Below are 20,497 nucleotides of genomic sequence, written 5' to 3'. Positions count from 1 at the left end.
ACTTAAAAAGTATGGCGTGCCTATTACTTATATTTTAAAATCATTTATCATTTATCTGAAATCCACATTTAAATGGGCACTCTATTTTTATTTTTAAATTTGGTAACCTTAGGATACAGGCAATGGAAAGACCACAGAGTTTGGCAAAAGGAAGGAATCTAGAAAGTGCCTTTCAAGAGAGCGCTGGGGCAGGAGCCAGAAGATGGTAAGTTGAAAGGAAATGGCCACTGAGCAACGGCTGGTTAGATGGTCCTAGCCTTGGGGGCCTCTTTGTGCAGGGAGCTCAGCAGTTGGTTAAGGGACTTTGCCGCTAGTCCTGTACTGTACAGACTTGTACCCCCACCCAAGAGCCAGCCTCTCTTGCTGTGGCTTGTACCCCAGCGCCCTAGTTAGGAAAGCACCTACTGCCCCTGTACTAGGCATCTGCACTGCACAGTGGGTAATTATTTTGATTTTTTTTAAATCACAAAACTGAAGAAAGCGTCTGATTCAGAACTTCCTGGAATATAATGTGTCATGACAATCTGTCAAACTGAAGAGGTTTCATTTGTATCTAACCTGTTCCTAGGTGTTTATGTACACTTACGCATTTTTTAAGGCTTTATTTTCTCTTTCTGCAAAAGCAGTTGAATGAAATAAAATTTTGTTAAATGACTAATTAATTTACAACGAGGGGGTGGTTCTTTTTTTCTTTTTTGAGACAGGGTCTCACTCTGTTTCCCAGCCTGGAGAGCAGTGGCGCAATCAGAGCTCACTTGCAGCCTCCACCTCCAAGGCTCATGCAATCCTCCCACCTCAGCCTCCCAAGTAGCTGGGACTATAGGCACACACAACCACGCCCGGCTAATTTTTGAATTTTTTGTAGAGACTGAGTCTCACCATGTTGCCCAAGCTGGTCTTGAACTCCTGGGCTCAAGTAATCCACTTGCCTCGGCCTCCCAAAGTGCTGGGATTCTAGGCATGAGCCACTGCTCCCAGCTGGGTGGTTCTTCTTCTAAAAAAAAATGTAACTCTATGTGATGACTGAGACCATAAAGGATAATGAAGTAATATTTAAATCTGTGTAAAGCAACTAGCATTGTGCCTGGTAGTAATAGATTTGATAAATACTACTTAAATGTAAATGGAGGATAGCAACAATTTGGACAGGGAAAAAGATCAATTTCTTAAAAACTAAGTTCATTGCAGTATTATAATGCATTATAATGGAGTGTTTAGTTATATAACTATTGCAATGTACATATAACATATAATAACATAAGGTACTTGGTACACCATCTGGAATGCAGTAATCCTCGGTAAACGTGAGCTAGCATTTCTGTCCTCAGTTCATATCCTATTAACTATCACCTGTTAGGTCTTTTTGTTTGTTTTTAAAAACATGAAACAAAAGTACTGAACATTTATTTTCTAAAAATCCAACAACTCATAAGAGGCGTATTCACTTCATTACTTAGCTTCTTAAGGGACATCATTAGCATTTTACTCCCAAAGGATGCTATCTTTCACTGAAAGTCTTCAGCTATTTTTTGTATTTATAATAACCCCATTCATATGATTCTGAGTTCTCTTCCAGCATGCATTTTTAAAAACTGGATTCTTGTGGCTAATGGAAGCATCTGGTTTTCTTAAAGATGAAAATGGCCAGGTGCAGTGGATTGAGTCTTGTAGTCCCAGCTACTCAAGAGGCTGAGGTGAGGACTACTCTCTTAAGCCCAGGGGTTGAAACCTACAGTGAACTATGATCAAGCCACCCGCACTCCAGCCTGGGCAACAGAGCAAAACCCCACCTCTAAAAATGAAGAAAAATAAAAATGCATTTCATAAACACATTTCCCAGTAGCAGTTCCTAAGTTGGATTCTTTAAACATTCATTTACTAATTTCCATATACATGTTGATTTCCTTTGACAAGGAAAATATGCAAAGTATATTTTATGTTTAAGTTGTTGGGCTATATATAAAAATGAATAGACCTGTAATCCCAACACTTTGGGAGGCCAAGGTGGGTGGATCACTTGAGGTCAGGAGTTTGAGAACAGCCTGGCCAACATGGTAAAACCCTGTCTGTACTAAATATACAAAAAAAAACTAGCTGGGTGTGGTGGCATATCCCTGTAATCTCAGCTACTCGGGAGGCTGAGGCACGAGAATCACTGGAACACAGGAGGTGGAGGTTGCAGTGAGCCGAGATTGTGCCATTGCACTCCAGCCTGGGCAACAGAGTGAGACTGTCTCAAAATAATAATAATAATAATAATAATAATAATAACAACAACAACAACAATAGGACCAGGACCCTTAACCTCAAGATTCTGTGACTTGTCAGGATGGGGGGGAAAAAAGTATGTCAATAAGTATAGATGTGATTAAATAAGTTTTAATAAAGAGCAGGGGAATTTAGAGAAATTGTGCCAAGCATTAAATGTATTATTTTTAGTAACCAGAATTTCCTTCTATGGTTTTAGTCAAGATTTTATAGTCTTTGAGAGGCCAAGGCAGGAGGACCATTTGAAGCCAGGAGTTCAAGACCAGCTTGGGCAACATAGCAAGACCCTGTCTCTACAAAAAAAGAAAAAACTAAAACTAAAAAATTAGCCAGGTGTGGTGGTGCACACCTTTAGTCCCAAGCTGCTAGAGAGGCTGAGGTGGGAGAATCACTTGAGCCCATGAGTTCAAGGCTGCAGTGAGCTACGCTTGCACCACTGCACTCTAACCTGGGTGACAGAGTGAGACCCTGTCTCAAAAAATAATAATAATAAAATAAAAGATGTTATAGTGATTGTTGACTCAAACCATGCAAACTCTGCTGCACATAGTTTATTAACAATAACTCTCCATCTGAGGAGTCCTTAAATCTTTCTGAGCTTAGCTTGCTCGAATATAAAGTAAGAAGGTTAGAACCAAATTATTTGTCATCTCTTCTACATAAATTATTCTGTGAATCCCTCACTTCCCTCAGCCTTGTAGGTTTGGGTATATTTTAGAAATTTGCTAGGTACAGTAGCTCTCACCTGAACACTTTGGCAAGTTGAAACAGGAGGATCGCTTAAGCCCAGGAGTTCAAGACCAGCCTAGGCAACATGACAAAATCCCATCTCTACAAAAAGTACAAAAATATCCACGTGTGGTGGTGCATGTCTGCAGTCCCAGCTACTCTACTCAGGAGGCTGAGGTGGGAGGAGCACTTGAGCCCAGGAGGTCAAGGCTGCAGTGAGCCGTGATCGTGCCACCGCACTCCAGCCTGGGTAAGAGAGCAAGACCCTGCCTCAAAAAAAAAAAAAAAAAAGAAAGAAGTGTACTAGAATTAAACAAAAGGGACTTGTTGCACCTAAAATCGCTTTTTATAAAGCTTTCAAGTCCATGAGGTTGATTTTCATTTAAAATACAGTTGCTAACAAGTTGGGTTATCTGCTGTGCCCACCAATAGCATGTTAAAAGCATTCAATAGGATGGCACAAGAGAGGAAGGGCTGTTAGCAACAGAACAGTGATGTTCAGAGATGGAGTAACTGAGACTGACAGGAAGGAATGAGGAAAAGTGGGACATCCAATGGTGAGGTCCATCACACTGATCCTGAGCCCCCAACGGCAGCACCAAACTATGCTCAGCACTTTTTAAAGAAATTATTTAAATCGACAAATAAAAATTGTATTGTATATGTTTATTGTATGCAACATGATGTCTTGATAGATATATGTTGTATACATTGTGGGATGGCTAAATCCAGCTAATTAGCATATCTAATACCTCACATACTTTTTTTGGTAAGAATATTTAAAATCTACTCTCTTAGCAATTTTCAAATATACAATTTATGTTTGTTAACCATAGTCACCACGATGTATAATAGATTTGCTTTCTTTTCTTTTCTTGTTTGACACAGGGTCTTGTTCTGTCACCCAGGCTGGAGTGCAGTGGCGTGATCATGGCTCACTGCAGCCTCGACTTCAGGGGCTCAAGTGATCCTGCTGCCTCAGCCTCCTGAGCAACTGTGACTACAGGCACGCGCCACCATACCTGACTAATTTTTAAGTTTTTTGTAGAGATAGAGTATCACTTTGTTGCCCATTCTGGCCTCAAGCAATTCTCCTGTCTCGACCTCCTAAAGTGCTGGGATTACAGGCATGAGGCACGGCACTCAACCATGATTGCTTGAATTTAATCCCTCTAACTGAAATTTTGAATCCTTTGACTAACACCGCCCCAATCTCTCCCTGCTTCCCTTTCCTGGTAACTGTTTTACTCTCTGCTTTTATGAGTTCAATTTTTTTAGATTCCACATATGACTGAGATTATGTGGTATTTGTCTTTCTGTGCCTGGCTTATTTCCCATAACATAATGTCCTTCAAGTTCATCTGTGTTGTTGCAAGTGGTAGGATTTCCTTCTGTTTTAAGGCTGAATAGTATTCCAACGTATGCATACATGTATGTATGTATGTATGTATGTATGTATGTATGTATAAACCACATCTTCCTATCCATTCATCCATTGATGGGCACCTAGGTTGATTCCATATCTTAGCTATTGACTTGTTTGTTTTTAAGAATCAGTCTTTCTGCCCAAAATGTGTGGTGTCTTCCATACACACATAGTAGGGGCTGATCAGGGAGTAGTGGTGTGGTCAAGTATATTTGTGTCCATCAGGTTTCCTTCCAAAACGAACGTCCAGACTACTGGGCTTTTAGAGAAATAGTCCCAAGGTGTCTACGCACTGTGCTGTTCTTGGAAAGTCAGGATTTGTTGTAAGCATGTCTGTCACACTGGGAGTATCTGAAGAAAATTGTTCTTTTTTCTTAGCGGTCATTGCAACTGCTTTTAGGATTCCACAGTGTTAAATCTGCCCTTTCTTTAGAGCAGTCAAGAAAGATGTAATAATTGGAGGAAATGGGCCTTCCTCAACTGATAGGCATGATGGCTTTTGATATTTAAGTGGAGCTCTTGCATTTGTTTTTTATATGGACGGTATACGGAATAGCACGAACGCTAGATGGAATAGCTTTATAGCTGTTGAGCATTTGTGCTCTTCTGTGCATCAATAGACTTCTATTTCATTGGTTTTGTTTGTTCTTAAAAATGCCTTTTTTTTTTTTTTGAGATGGAGTCTTGCTCTGTCACCGGGCTGGAGTGCAGTGGCATCATCTCGGCTCATTGCAACTTCTGCCTCTGGGATTCAAGCAATTCCCCTGCTTCAGCCTCCCAAGTAGCTGGGACTACAGGCACATGCCAACATGCCTGGCTAATTTTTGTATTTTTAGAGGAGATAGGGTTTCACCATGTTGGCTAGGATGGTCTCAATCTCTTGACCTCGTGATCCGCCCACCTCAAAAAATGCCCTATCTTAACAAGAGCCTTTGGGGGGAAAATTCCAGTGGCAAACTTCTGGCATCTTCTTGACAGGCAGCAGCTTAACTATAGTATCACATTCACAAATGAAGTGGTAAAAAAATATTGAATTTTATTATAATTTTTGGTTTGACGAAGCCACTAATGTAGCCACTAAACATGATGTTCAAATGAAACCTTCTGGGAAGTTCTTCAGGGATTACCAGGATAACCTAGAATCTCAACTAGCCTTTGACATTATTAGAAACAGTGTCCCAGTGGTAGAACACATTATTCAGAAACTTAGATTTTCTCAGATTAGCACCTCAAAGCACTTATACTAAGATACAGGACATCTCCAGCTCAACATGCCAGAGTAACACCATGCTGACATATACAGAGTGACTCACCAATCTAGACGCACTTCTATGGAGCTCCACTGCTGGAAGATCAAGTGGAAATACAGACGGAAAGGCAAAGAGCTTCCGTCTGTCCACAATTTATGATGCTCGATATCTGACTGATATTTATGTCTCTTTCTTAATGTTTACGTATCCTTTCAGGTCCTGTGTTCCCAGGATGGAGACTGAGAGTGAGCATAGATGAATGTAAGCATCACAAAATAAGCCCAACAAACACTGACCAGAAGTCAGGTCATGTCACTTGGTTAACATAAGTCTTAATACGAAACATGGTTTGAATTTAATGATAGACACATAAAGCAAACTCTATACAAATGAGTCAAAGCCTCCAAAAGTAACTCGAAAATTACTGACAATACCTGAAATAATACTTTAAGATGCTTTGTTTTCACTATTAGGAAGTAAAACTATGATTTGCATGTAGGCCACTTAGTCACTGAAGGTAAATCTGGCTACAGCCCTCCCACCAAATCCATTAGCCATCTATGTCCCACCTGTTGAATAATCACAGCCTGAACTTGCATGCTTTGAAAACTTCTCTGTCTCCAAGAAGATGGTATTGAAAGTATCAAGTTTCATTTCTATGCGATGCCCGCCAGTGGCATGATGAAGGGATTGAAGTCATTTTGGGAATGACATTTATAATCTACCGACCTAATGAGCAGGATTTGAGTTATCAGTTTTTGGAAGAAATAAATGTTGAGGAAGTGCAGGAGGGAGAAAACAATTTATACAAAAAAATGAAGCTTCCAACTTAAATACATTGTGTTTTAAGTGCACTATTAAAACCATTCCATAAGGAATAGTTTAGGAAGTTACCAGAAAGTGATAGAAACTGTGTGCTCACCTGAACAGGATTTCAGGGTAAACTTTGTCTTCATCAAAGAATGGACAGTAGCCAGGTCCAGTTGCTCAGCCTGTAATCCAGCACTTTGAGAGGTGGAGTTGGGAGGATCCCTTGAGGTCAGGAGTTATAGACCAGCCTGGTCAATATAGTGGGACCCCATCAAGAAAGAAAAGAAAAGAAAAGAAAAGAAAAGAAAAGAAAAGAAAAGAAAAGAAAAGAGAAGGAAAGAAAGAAAGAGAAAGGAAGGAGGGAAGCGGAGGGGCAGGGAGGGGCAGGGAGGGGTGGGGAGGGGAGGGGAGGGGAGGGAGGGAGGGAGGAAGGGAGGAAGGAAGGAGGAGTTACAGTTTGAATGGAGGGATACCTCACTGATGCCCCCACATGTGTTGTTGGGGCTTGCACCCCTTTGTTGTGTCTCTACCCTAACAGGGCCATCAGCTTTTTAGCAGACACACATGAACTCTCTGTTTTACAAGCAATACAGAACATGAGTTCATGGACACTGACAACTGATTTGTCTCTCTTTGGTTATTCTTTTTTTTTTTTTTTTTCATTGCCTCATCTTGATTTATATGCATAAGCATCTTGATTTATTTTTGCAAAAAAATCTTACAAAAATAAAAGTTTTGTAGTTTACCTAGGAATAATACACAAAATACTGCATTTTTGTGAGGAAAAGCAATTTTGTATAGTTTATTTCAATCTAATAATATTTGAAATGTGTTTGAAAAGCAAATTAAAAAGAAGCACTGCAGAGTAACTGTATGATTGTCTGATGGGTTGGTCCTGCCTGCTACACAGACAAAACCAATTCACTGGGAACATGGTATTACAGTAACGAATGAGTTTAATTAACTAAGGCCAGCCAACTGGAAGAACTGGAGTTATTACTCAAATCAGTTTTGCTGAGAACTCAGAAGCCAGAGTTTTTATGGATAATTTGGTGGGCAGGGGGCTAGGGAATGGATGCTGCTGCTTGGTTGGGATGAAATCATAGGGGTGTGGAAAATGGTTTTCATGCATTGAATCTGCCTCTGGGTGTGGGCCACAGGACCAGCTGAGTTATGCATCATGGGTCCGGGTAAGATCAGTTGGTTACCGGAATGCAAAACTCTGAAAAACACATCACAAGATCAATCTTAGGTTCTACAATAGTGATATCATCTATAGGAGCAATGACTCCTGGGCAGTAAGAGATTATGGAAACTATGCCCATATTTAGCAGAATTCAGGCCGTTCCATAATCCTAACCTCGTGGCCTTTCATTAGACTTACAAAGGCAGTTTTAGTTCCTGGACAAGAAGAGGGTCAGTTTAGGGAAAGACTATTACTTTCAAGTTAAACTATAAACTAAATTCTTCCCATGGTTAGCTTGGCCTATGACCAGGAATGAGTGAGGACAGCCAGCCTGTGAACCTAGAAGCAAGACAGGGTCAGCCATGCTAGATTTTCCTCACTGTCATAATCTTTGCAACGGCAGTTTCAACTGTCCAGGTTATTTAGGTCACTCAGGTGAAATGTATGTGATGCACATGTAAACTAACAACATTCAGCTTTTGTCATGTGAGTGACGATGTAAATGTGAATAAATTACATTTTAGCTGTTGACAAGACATATGTGTATTATTGCATAAGTATGCAAATACTAACTCCCTCTTGTTCCTCAAGGCACTTTGAACTAAAGAGTCCTCAAATCTGAACATTCTTTTTATTAAAATAAATTTGTGTTCCAAAAAGCATATAAAGCAATTTATAAAAGCATCTAAAATAAAACACAAATGAAGTAAATGGGGAAAGCAGAAACTAACAAAAAATTAGGATAGGCAAAATAAGATTATACCAGGAGGAAAGTGAGGACATAAAATTCATATCCTGGTGTATGGTTAAGAAGTTTACATGATTCACGGGAGGCAGGAGAATCGATCCTTCAAGTGTTCCAAGATGACATCTTAAAAGCTAGAAAACTATGTCCTCAACAACAATCTATAAAGCAAGCATAATGAATGTCCTAGAGCTTTTTCTTATAAAGCCAATGAGAAAAACTGTCCCACACTTGGAAAATGATTAAATAGTGACTACTTAAATTTTTTGCTACGCATTTTTTTTTTTTTTTTTTTTTTTTTTTGAGATAGAGCCTTGCTTTGTCACCCAGGCTAGAGTGCAGTGGCACAACCTCAGCTCACTGCAACCTCCACCTCCCAGGTTCAAGCAATTCTCCTGCCTCAGTCTCCCAAGTAGCTGTGATTACAAGTGTATGATACCACCACACCTGGCTAATTTTAGTATTTTTAGTAGAGACAGGGTTTTGCCATGTTGGCCAGGCTGGTCTCAAACTCCTGACCTCGTGATCCACTTGCCTTGGCTTCCCAAAGTGTTGGGATTACAGGCATGAGTCACTGTGCCCTGTCGCATTTTCTATTATTAGAAAATAACATGACTCCTTGAATAAAAGTAGGACATTGCTAAAGGGAACTCTTGTTTGATATTCTGGGGGAATGCAAGTTTGTTGTCACATTTTTAAAATTAATAGCACACAAATCATAGAAGCATAGCCCTGTAAAAAGAGAGATTACCTTGCTGAAACTGAAAAAGTGTTAGGATTTTATAGCCTTTTTAAATAAGTAAATTAACCCCAAACAAGATACCATTACATACCTATTACAATGGCCAAATTCCAGAACACTGACAATAACAAATGCAGATGAGAAGTGGATCAACCAGAGCTCCTGTTTGTCAATGAAGAGTCAAATTCTATAAAATATTTGAAGAGATTTACTTTAAGCTAAATATGAGTGACCAATGACCTGTGACACAGCCTTCAGAAGATCCTGAGAACATGTGTCCAAGGTGGTCAGGATACAAGTTGATTTTATACAATTTAGGGAGATATAAGACATCAATTAATACATGTAAGATGTACACTGGTTAGGTCTGGAAAGGTGGGACAACTGGAAGCGGGGGCTTCCAGGTCATAGGTGGATTCACAGGTTTTCTGACTGGCAATTGTTTGAAAGAGTTATTATCTAAAGACCTGGAATCAATAGAAAGGAATGTCTGGGTTAAGATAAGCAGTTGTAGAGACCAAAGTTTTATCATGCAGGTTCAGAGAGAATAGATTGTAAAAGGCTTCAGAGAGAATAGATTGTAAAAGTTCTTATCAGACTTAAAGACTCTATTCTATCAGTAATTCCAAAATGGAGGAGGGCATAATGAGGCAGGTCCAGCTCTTCCTTCCCATCATGGCCTGAAAGTTGACCTGAATTAGTTTTTCAGGTTAACTTTGGATGCCCCTGGCTGAGAGGAGGGGTCCAATCAGATGGTTGAGGGGCTTAGAATTTTATTTTTGGTTTACACATTCACTTCTGTTAGAAATGAAAAAAGGGTACAGTCACTTTGGAAGACAGTTTGGCAGTTTCTTATAAAACTAAACATACTCTTACCATATGATCTAACAAACATACTCCTTGGTATTTACCCAAAGGAGTTGAAAATATGTCCACAGAAAAACCTGCACATGGGGATTTGCAGAAGCTTCTTTTTTTTTTTTTTTTTTTTTTTATCATTGTCCAAACTTGGAAGCAACCAAGATGTTGTTCGGTAAGTGAATAGATAAATAACTGTGGTACAACCAAGCAATGGAATATTATTTGGCACTAAAAATAAATGAGCCATGAAGCCCAAAAAGACGTGGAGGAAACTTCAATAATGCATATTACTAAGAGAGAAGCCAGTCTGAAAAGACTACTGTTCTGCAATGGGCAGGTCTATGGAAATCTACCCCTAAAGTCTGCAGAAGCTAAGAGGCCAAGAAAGAGGCTGACACATTCAGTTTTTCATGGAAGAAAAAAGAAAAAAAAAGAAAAAAAAAATTGAATAGGGACTTAGGAAGAGAAGCCACAATGTCCTGGGCAGCTACCAGACAAGGTATTAGATTCCCATACTATGACCCCCACAGACCCAGGGCTTCCATGTCATAGGGAAGGAATGTGTAGGACAATTACAGGGAAAGGCAAGATGCTATGTGAATCTGCCTAGAGCAGAATTTATGGTCAAGGTCATTTTGACCTAAGGGCAGGATTTACAGTAAGTACAAGCTCTCACACAAGGAACCGTAGATAAAATGGAAGATAGCAGCCTTCCCTAAATTGAGGTTAATCAAGAAGTCAACATGGCAGATTGGCATCCAAGATGGAGTTGCTTTAGCCTCCACAACTACATACAATGATTCCAACTATATGACATTCTAGAAAAGGCAAAACTATGGAGACAGTAAAAAAGACTAGTGTTGCCAGGAGTTAGGGTGCAGGGATGAATAAGGCAAAGCACAGAGGATTTTTAAGGCAGTGAAACTACTCTGTATGATATACTACAATGGTAGACACATGTCCCTACACATTTGCCCAAACCCAGAGGATGTACAACACCAAGAGTGAATTCTAATGTAAACTATGGACTTTGGGTAATGATGATGTGTCAATGCAGGTTCATCAACTGTAACAAATGCACCACTCTGGTGGGGGATGTTAACAGTTGGGGAGGCTGTGCATGTGTGTGGCAGGGGCCATACGGGAAATCTCTATTTTCCACTCTATTTTGCTGTGAACCTAAAACTGCTCTAAAGAAATAAAATCTTGGCCAGGCGCGGTGGCTCAAGCCTGTAATCCCAGCACTTTGGGAGGCCGAGACGGGCGGATCACGAGGTCAGGAGATGGAGACCATCCTGGCTAATACGGTGAAACCCTGTCTCTACTTAAAAATACGCGGCACTATTCACAATAGCAAAGACTTGGAAGCAACCCAAATGTCCATCTGTGACAGACTGGATTAAGAAAATGTGGCACATATACACCATGGAATACTATGCAGCCATAAAAAAGGACGAGTTTGCGTCCTTTGTAGGGACATGGATGCAGCTGGAAACCATCATTCTTAGCAAACTATCACAAGAACAGAAAACCAAACACCGCATGTTCTCACTCATAGGTGGGAACTGAACAATGAGATCACTTGGACTCGGGAAGGGGAACATCACGCACTGGGGCCTATCATGGGGAGGGGGGAGGGGGGAGGAGGGAGGGATTGCATTGGGGAGTTATACATGATATAAATGATGAATTGATGGGTGCTGACGAGTTGATGGGTACAGCACACCAACATGGCATAAGTATACATATGTAACAAACCTGCACGTTATGCACATGTACCCTAGAACTTAAAGTATAAAAAAAAAAAAAAAATACAAAAAACTAGCCGGGCGACAAGGCGGGTGCCTGTAGTCCCAGCTACTCAGGAGGCTGAGGCAGGAGAATGGCGTAAACCCGGGAGGCGGAGCTTGCAGTGAGCTGAGATCCCGCCACTGCACTACAGCCTGGGTGGCAGAGCAAGACTCCGTCTCAAAAAAAAAAAAAAAAAAAGAAAAGAAATAAAATCTTTTTAAAACAGTTAACCCAAAAGTGTATGGTTTCATTGCCCTAAAGAAAGTTAACCAGGCATATGGTACCTAACTTAGCTATTTTAGAGAATCCTTTTCTCTTCAAGTATTTAAATCCCGTTCCTCAAATACATTCTGAACTAGGTCTCATTGCCGCCACTGATGGTTCACTCAATTTAGGAGTTAAATGAGGGGGAGTTAATTGAGTTTTATTGGAAAATGGCCACATTCGGTCATTTTCATATCATCTATGGCTGCTTTTGCAGCAGAATGGAATAGTTGTGACACAGACTAAATGGTCTGAAAAGCCGAACATATTTGCTATCTGGGACTTTCCAAAAAAGTTTGTAACCTCTGGGCCAAATAAAACTTTGACACTTGCTCGAATCTGGTATGAAAATTTTGCTTCTGGCATCAGTTAACATCAGCAGATAATATGATACCAAAAAGTGCTTGCTATTAATTGCTTTTGGTAAAAGCAATTCTACAGAGGGCCAAAATACTTTAGCTAAAAACCACTGATTCAGAATTTCTAAGGCTGGGACCCAGAAATCCAGGTTTTAACATAGTCTCTGAGGGACTCTTACGCATACTCCAGTTTGAGAATCACTGGAGCCCACTGGCCTACCCCAGTGGTGGATGTACAGATTCTGACTCAGAAAGTCTGAAGTGCGGCCCAAGATTCTGCTTTTCTCACAAGCTCCCATGTGATGGCGATGTTGCTGGTCTGAGGGTCTTAGTTTCCTCACCTGCATAGTGGAGATGATAAAAATCTGTATCAGTGGGTTGTTGAGGGCATTAAATGAAGTCATAATGTCCATTCATATCCTGCCCCCACCCCTTTCAAGCTATGTCTATTGGGGCAAGTCACCGAATGTCTTGGTTCCTATAAGTGGAGCTAAATAATATTGCCCACATCACAAGGTTGCTAGAAGGAGCAAATGAGATAATAAACATAAAGTACCTAGAACAGAGCCTGGAACATAGTAAACACTCAATAATATAAGATACTATATTATTACTACTATTATCATTATTGTTACATAGGGTGTCTGATCATAGCAGATATTCCATCAGTGTTAGTTTCCTCCCTACTCCCTCTTCTATCCATCCTCTCATCCCTACTTCTCCCTCTAGTCTGTTGATTTCTTCTTTATTTCTGTTTAGAGATGGAGTCTCACTCTGTTGCCCAGGCTGGAGTACAGTGGTGCAATCATAGCTCACTGTAGCCTCAAACTCTTGGGCTCAAGCAATCCTCTCACCTTAGCCTCTGGAGTAGCTGTGGCTACAGTTGCACATTATCACAACTGGCTAATTTTAAAAAATGTTTTGTAGAGATCGAGTCTCATTATGTTGCCCAGGCTGGTCTTGAACTCCTGGCCTCAAGTAATTCTCTGGCTTCGGCCTCCCAAAGGGATGGGACTATGGGCACAAGCCACTGCACCCAGCCCTCCTTCTGTTGATTTCTAATGTGTTTAATTAGAGAACTTCTATAGGGATGCTGATTAAGAAATATCTGAACCCAGGTGGCCCTACCTGACAGTCCAGAGGCACCACACAAACAGGGACCCAAAATGAGCTTGGACATTGACTGTGCTGCCCAGGCCGCTCTGCCCACCCCCTCTCAGGCAGCCTTTTGGTAGAGAGCTTGGGAGAACAAGGGAAAGTGGGCTTACCAGTCCTTCCCACCTCGGGGGAGCACCATTTCCAGGGCTGCCTGAACCTTCTTACTCTGTAGCACATTAATCAACATGGCACCAAGTTTACTTTTCCGAGAAGACCATTTGGGACAATGTATGGAAAACCTGAGAAGTCATTTCTCTTTGGCAGCACTGCCCTCCATAACGAAGCACATATTCCTGAAGGGCATCTGGATTTTGTTTCAGGTTTCTCTTTGCTTCCTCAGGGTTTCAGTGCTGCCAGGAATGGCCTTCTGAGAATTGTTTAGGAAACCTTAATCTCCGGACTCAGAGTGGTGGTGATAATCACATTTTTTGCCCAAAATGACCAAACTGAAACCATCCCCACAGGGTTGACAAGAATGGCATGCTGGGCTCTGGACAGAAATAGTTATAATTAAGAACGAATCAGCCAGGCACAGCGGCTCACGCCTGTAATCCTAGCACTTTGGGAGGCCGAGGTGGGCAGATTGCCTGAGCTCAGGAGTTTGAGACCAGCCTGGGCAACATGGTGAAACCCCAACTCTACTAAAATACAAAAGAAATTAGCTGGGCATGGCAGCATGTGCCTATAGTCCCAGCTACTCAGAGGCTGAGGCAGGAGAAATGCTTGAACCCGGGAGGCAGAGGTTGCAGTGAGTTGAGATTGTGCCACTGCACTCCAGCCTGGGACAACAGACCAAGAGTCCGTATCTACAAAAAAACAAACAAACAAACAAACAAAAAAACTAATCAGCCAGGCACAGTGGCTCACACCTGTAATCCCAGCACTTTGGGAGGCCAAGGCAGGTGGATGGCTTGAGTTCAGGAGTTTGAGACAAGCCCAGCCAACATGGTGAAACCTGGTCTCTACTAAAAATACAAAAATTAGTCAGGCTTGGTGGCATGTGTCTGTAATCCCTGCTACTCAGGAGGCAGAGGCATGAGAATCACTTGAATCCAGGAGGCAGAGGTTGCAGTGCGCCAATATTGTGCCACTACACTCCAACATGCCTGGAGTGAGACTGTCTCAAAAAAAAAAAAAAGAAGAACTAATCAGGCCACAATTCAGCCCACTTCCTTGTTACCAAAGGTCACTAGATCCTGACCATTTGCATCCCCATTGTTGCTAGAGATAGAATTTCTGACATTAAGATCATAATGATGGAGACAGGAGGCAGAGAAATTCTAGGAGACAGGGGCAGGTCCCTGGCAAACCCCATCTTCAAGCCAAAAAGCCCGAGACTGCAACCCAAAATGAGAACTTACATCCCTGTTTTCCCGCTCAAATGTTGCCTTTTCCAAAACCACCCATGGCCTGCCCTGCCCCCTATACTGTGCTTATAAAAACTCCAGACTCAGCTGGCAGAAAGGAGAAGCAGCTTGACATGAGAGACTATGGCTCAACATTGGAGAGAAGTGGCTTGACTTCAGAGAGACAGCTTGACAGCATAACTTCAGAGAAGAATCTGGCCAGAGACGGCCAGACTTCAGGGGAAGATTACCTTCCCAGCACATCCCCTTTTCAGCTCCCCTTCCTGCTGAGGACCACTTTTATCAGCGATAAAATCCTGTTTTTACCATCCTTCAATTCATTTGTCCAAACTCATTTCTCCTGGATGCCAAACAAGAGTCCAGGAGCCATAAGTGCAGATGCAAAAGGCTGTCACACTGGCCCTTTGCCCTCACTGGTAGAAGACAGCTTCCTCACATGGAAAGGCAGAGGGAGGGCCGCAGAGTTGTTAACACTTAAGCTGTCTGCAGATGGCAGAGCTAAAAGACCACTGTAATACTCCCTCTGGGGCTTCAGGGGTTGTAGGCACCCCATCAGACACTGCCTTGGGGCACACATGGAGTTTGCTTCTGCTGGTGCTCAAAAGTGCTCACCCTGGCTCCTGTACCTGCTCCCTGTGTGCTCCCTCCCATAAGGGGTGGAGAGCAGTGAGTCTCAATGAGTGGCGTTCACTCCTGCTGGCGACAAAGTGGCCAGTTGATTCCAGTGGCTGTGTACTCCAGTTCCTGCCTCATTTGCTCATGTGCTCCCTCCCGCAAGGAGTTCAGAGTTGTGGGCTGAGTAAACGGGGCACCCCTATTCCGAGGCCTACAAAGGGGTCAGGGAAATATCCTGCTTCAATAAGACTGTTTAAAAATTGATTTGCATCCCTGTTGTCCCTATAGAGATGATCTCTGACAGAATCATAAGGCTTTTGTCTAAGGATCACTTAAGATGTTTTTCAGACCCAAATTTCAGCAACCAGTTTGGAGACCCTTACAGAAGAACAGGATGAGCACGAGAACACAGCTTCTTCATCTCCCTGTCCCATGACTTCACTCTGCACTCTTCGACCAATCAACACTCTCCACACCTGGGCCCACTCCAAAACCCTAAAGACTCTAGCCCCAAACTCCTCAGACAGATGGATTCAAGATTCCCTCCCACCTCCTCCTTTTGTGACCCTATGGGTAAATCCTTTATCTGCTACAACGCAGTGTCTCCAGCACTGGTCATGGAGTGCCTTCTTACACGCAAGAGGAAAATTGAGTGTGAGGTACATTTTCTTCCACAAGCCAGGTATTCCACAAGCACCACCAGCATCAGCAGATACAGCTACAGATTCAGTGCCTATGATCAACTCCACAGACCATCAGCTTGCTTTGTTGAGAAGATTCTTTCCTAATAAACACACTGCTAAGACTAACATTCCCCATCCACAGGACCTAGAGTAAAAGAAAACTTAGGCTACTACAGAGAATAGGCAAATGAAAGATGAAAAAGAGAGGGACGATCAACAGTATTCAGCACCTGTGCTTTGCCAGGCACCGTACTACTTGGGATCATGTAGGCTTCATGAAAATTTGTGATAAATGTTTTACCATCATGCTTTCCTTCCTTCTTTCCCTGGCCCCTTCCTTCCTCCCTTCCTTCTTCCCTGCGTAACTCAGTCAAAAAGCCATTTGATAACTTCCCCTCCCCTCCCCTTCGAAGAGAAGGGGCTATTACAGCAGAGGCAGAGGAAGGGGCTGGAAAGCCAAAGAAGCAACTAGCATGCTAGGAAGATGAGTCACATACAGGGGAATTGAGGGCGGAAAAAAGAAAGAAAGGACAGAGGCTGTTCCTTTAGCCTGGATCCCAGAGCCAATTCACAGGAGCAGCAGCACGTAACATGAGTAAAAATTAACCTTTGTTGGGGCAAGCCCCTGAGATTTCATAGTTATTTGTGTGAACAAAAATCTTGGGGTCTCCAAATCACTAAGCTAAAGGGAAAAGTCAAGCTGGGAACTTCTTAGGCCAAACCTGCCTCCCTTCTATTCAAAGTCATCCGTCTGCTCACTGAGATAAATGTACATCTGATGGCCTCCTTTGGAAAGGGTAATCAGAAACTCAAAAGAATGCAAGCATTTGTTTCTCATCTACCTAAGACTTGGAAGCCCCCTCCTCACTTTGAGATGTCCCACCTTTCTAGACCAAACCAATGTTCATCTTACATATGTTGATTGATGTTTCACATCTCCCTAAAATGTACAAAACCAAGCTGTGCTCTGATCACCTTGGGCACATGTCGTCAAGACCTCCTGAGGCTGTGTCATGGGCGCACATCCTTAACTTTGGCAAAATAAACTTTCTAAATTAACTGAGACCTGTCTTAGATTTTGGGGGTTCACATTTGTTACCCACAACAAGCTGGGTCTAAGCCAACTGATACAGCAACTGGTAAATAACTTCTGTGCTTAGAGTGTGAATACAGCTTGTCTATCTCATACCAAAACCCATGCTCTTTCCACTTGATATATAGAATTGTTTATTGATTTAAGAACCATTTTATTGATTAAACTGACCTTTGTAGAACTCAGCGGCTCTGAGCTTGTCCACTTCTCAGCACTTAGGGAAAATTTCATTTTATAATCCTTTTTAGTTCTCTTATTCCTCTGTAGCAGAACAATTATTCCACCAATACTGTGGAAAAGTTAGCCTAGTCTGAAAAATATTTCAGCTACAAATACCTAAAAATGCAGGATAAAATGTGGCTGAGCTAGCAAGAAAGTAAGAGAAATAGTCCAAGTATTTAAACTGCTCTGAAATACTAAAGGACTGAAAATGAATGAGACCAGGAGTCCAAAGAGAGGTTAATGAGCAATAATGCTAATGACTGTTTGAAGGGCACAGCAGATCTAGACTGCTGGGGATCAAAGATACACACACAGACACACACACGCACACACATACACACATATAACATATATAGGTATATATACATCTATCTAGTTATTTAGAGAGTTTAAGACTTAAAGAAAGTTGCAAAAATAATAAAGAGTTCCTATATTACCCTTCACCCAGCTTCCGCAACAATATGTCTTACATATTCATAGCACTTTGGTAAAATCAGGAAACTGATACTGGTACAATACTGTTAATACAGGTATAGATCTTATTTGTGTTTTACTAGTTTTGAATGTACCACTTTGCATTTTCGGTGTATAGCTCTATGAATTTTATCAGATGTATAGATATGAGTAACTGTCATCACAAAGAAACTCTGTCGTGTTACCTCTTAACAGTCAGACCCTTGTCCCAACCATAACACTTGGCAATCATGGCTTCGTTCTTCATTGCTATTTTTTTTTTTTTTTGGCTTTGAGAATGGTACCTAGATGGAATCATATAGTATACAACCCTTTGAGATTGGCTTTTAAAAACTCACCACAATGCCCTTGAGATTCATTCAAGTTGTATGTATCAATAGCTCATTACTTTTTATGGCTGAGTAGTGTCCCATGACATGGATGTACTCCAGTTTGCTTTCTATTCACTCACTAAGGACTGTTTGGCTTGTTTACAGTTGTTTTTTTTTTTTTTTTTTTGAGATGGAGTCTCACTCTGTCACCCAAGCTGGAGTGCAGTGGCACCATCTCAGCTCACTGCAAGCTCCACCTCCCAGGTTCATCCCATTCTCCTGCCTCAGCCTCCCGAGTAGCTGGGACTACAGGTACCTGCCACCATGCCCAGCTAATTTTTTGTATTTTTAGTGGAGACGGGGTTTCACCATGTTAGCCAGGATGGTCTCGATCTCCTGACCTCGTGATCTGCCCGCCTCAGCCTCCCAAAGTGCTGGGATTACAGGCGTGAGCCACCACACCTGGCCAATTTTTTGTATTTTTTAGTAGAGACGGGGGTTTCACCACGTTCCCCATGCTGATCACGAACTCCTGACCTCATGATCCACCCGCCTCGGCCTCCCAAAGTGCTGGGATTACAGGTATGAGCCTCCACACCCGGACTGTTTTCAGTTTTTGACTATTAAAAATAAAGCCACCATAACATTCATGTACAGAGTTTTGTTTGAACATAAGTTTTGGTTTGTCTAGGATAAATACCCAGGAGTGTCATTGATGGGTAATATGATAAGCATATGTGCAACTTTATAAGAAACTGTCAAACTGTTTTCTAGAGTGGTTATGCCATTTTATAGTCCTACCAGCAATGTATGAGAGATCCGGTTGCTCGGCATCCTTACCGGCATTTAGTGCTGTCAGTACTTGTTATTTTAGCCATTTTAATAGGTGTGCCGTAGAATCTCATTGTGGTTTTAATATGCATTTCCCTAAAGGCTAATGACACTGAACACTGTTTTACATTTTTATTTGCCATCTGTATATCTTCTTTGGTGAAATGACTATTCAAGTCTTTGATCCATTTTCTAACTGGACTGTTTGTTTACTTACTGAGTTTATATGGTTCTTTATATATTCTGGATATGAGTCCTTTGTTGGATACGTGATTTGCAAATATTTTCTCCTAGTCCATGCCCTGTCTTTAAGCCTTAGTGTTAACTGCCATGAAAGCACTGTCAACAAAGTCGAGACCTCAGGAAAGGTGCAGAATGGAGTTCTCTGGATATAGTCAAATCACCTGAAGAGCCCAGAACAGGCGAATTAGAAAAAATTCTACACAGCCAAAGAAATAAACAGCAAGCTGAAAGATAGATCTGAAGAAATTAGCCAGAATGTGGCTCAGAGAAACAAAATGATGGAATATTTTAAAAATAATAATTTGAAACCTCAGATGGTTTAACCGATACCTAATAGGAATTCCAGGAGGAGAGTCTAGAGTGATGTTGTCCAATACAATAGTAGCCAATAGTCACATGTCACTACTTAAAATGTAAATTAATTAAAACTAAATGAAGCTAAAAATGCAGTTCCTTGGTTGTACTGGTCACGTTTCAGATGCTCAATAGCCACATGTGGCTGGTGGCTACCATATTGGACAGTGCAGATATAGAATATTACAGGAAGTTCTACTGGACAGTGCTGATCTAGGCCATGAAACAAGTCTGAGCCCATTTCAAAGAACTGGTATGATATAGATGTTTTGTGGAAATAAACTAGACATTAGAAATTAAAATCGTTCCTACTGCCTCCTCTCACCTTTTTCCCTGTTACAATTCCACCTCTTTACGTCTTCATGTTCTTGATGAGAAGCAGAACGTCCCTGCTGTGTTCCAGGGCACCAAGTTCCCCAGAACCCGCCAGTCTCTGATGACAGAACATCCTGGACCGCCCACCTCCACACCCCACCCACGAAGTTCTCTAAAACACTGACCATGACAGCCTGGGGTAGGTTTCCACTTTAACATTCTGACCAAAATTCTCAACTCGATGCAGTCAGAGTCTGCGCAACCTGGGACCTCGAGCCAAGAAATCCTCAAGTGACCTTACTTGGCAAAACCAACGACACAACCAAATACAGGTCTCAAGCGATTTACAGCTCGGTGCTTACCAACTCGGTCACCGGCCGAGGGGCAGCCCTCTGGCGTC

General features: G+C 41.8%; 1 long non-coding RNA gene across 1 annotated transcript; it reads right to left on the bottom strand.

The window, feature by feature from the left end:
• Positions 1–7,255: 7,255 nt before the first annotated feature.
• LOC115894525 lies at positions 7,256–20,491 on the bottom strand. Its single transcript, XR_004054624.1, has 2 exons — positions 20,283–20,491; positions 7,256–7,705 (listed from the first exon to the last, which is right to left on the bottom strand). It is a non-coding gene; the product is annotated as an uncharacterized LOC115894525 (long non-coding RNA).
• Positions 20,492–20,497: the final 6 nt, after the last annotated feature.

This window comes from Rhinopithecus roxellana, chromosome 18 (genome assembly GCF_007565055.1).
Source record: "Rhinopithecus roxellana isolate Shanxi Qingling chromosome 18, ASM756505v1, whole genome shotgun sequence".
NCBI classification, from domain to species: domain Eukaryota; kingdom Metazoa; phylum Chordata; class Mammalia; order Primates; family Cercopithecidae; genus Rhinopithecus; species Rhinopithecus roxellana.
This window is presented reverse-complemented; position numbering and strand designations above follow the sequence as displayed.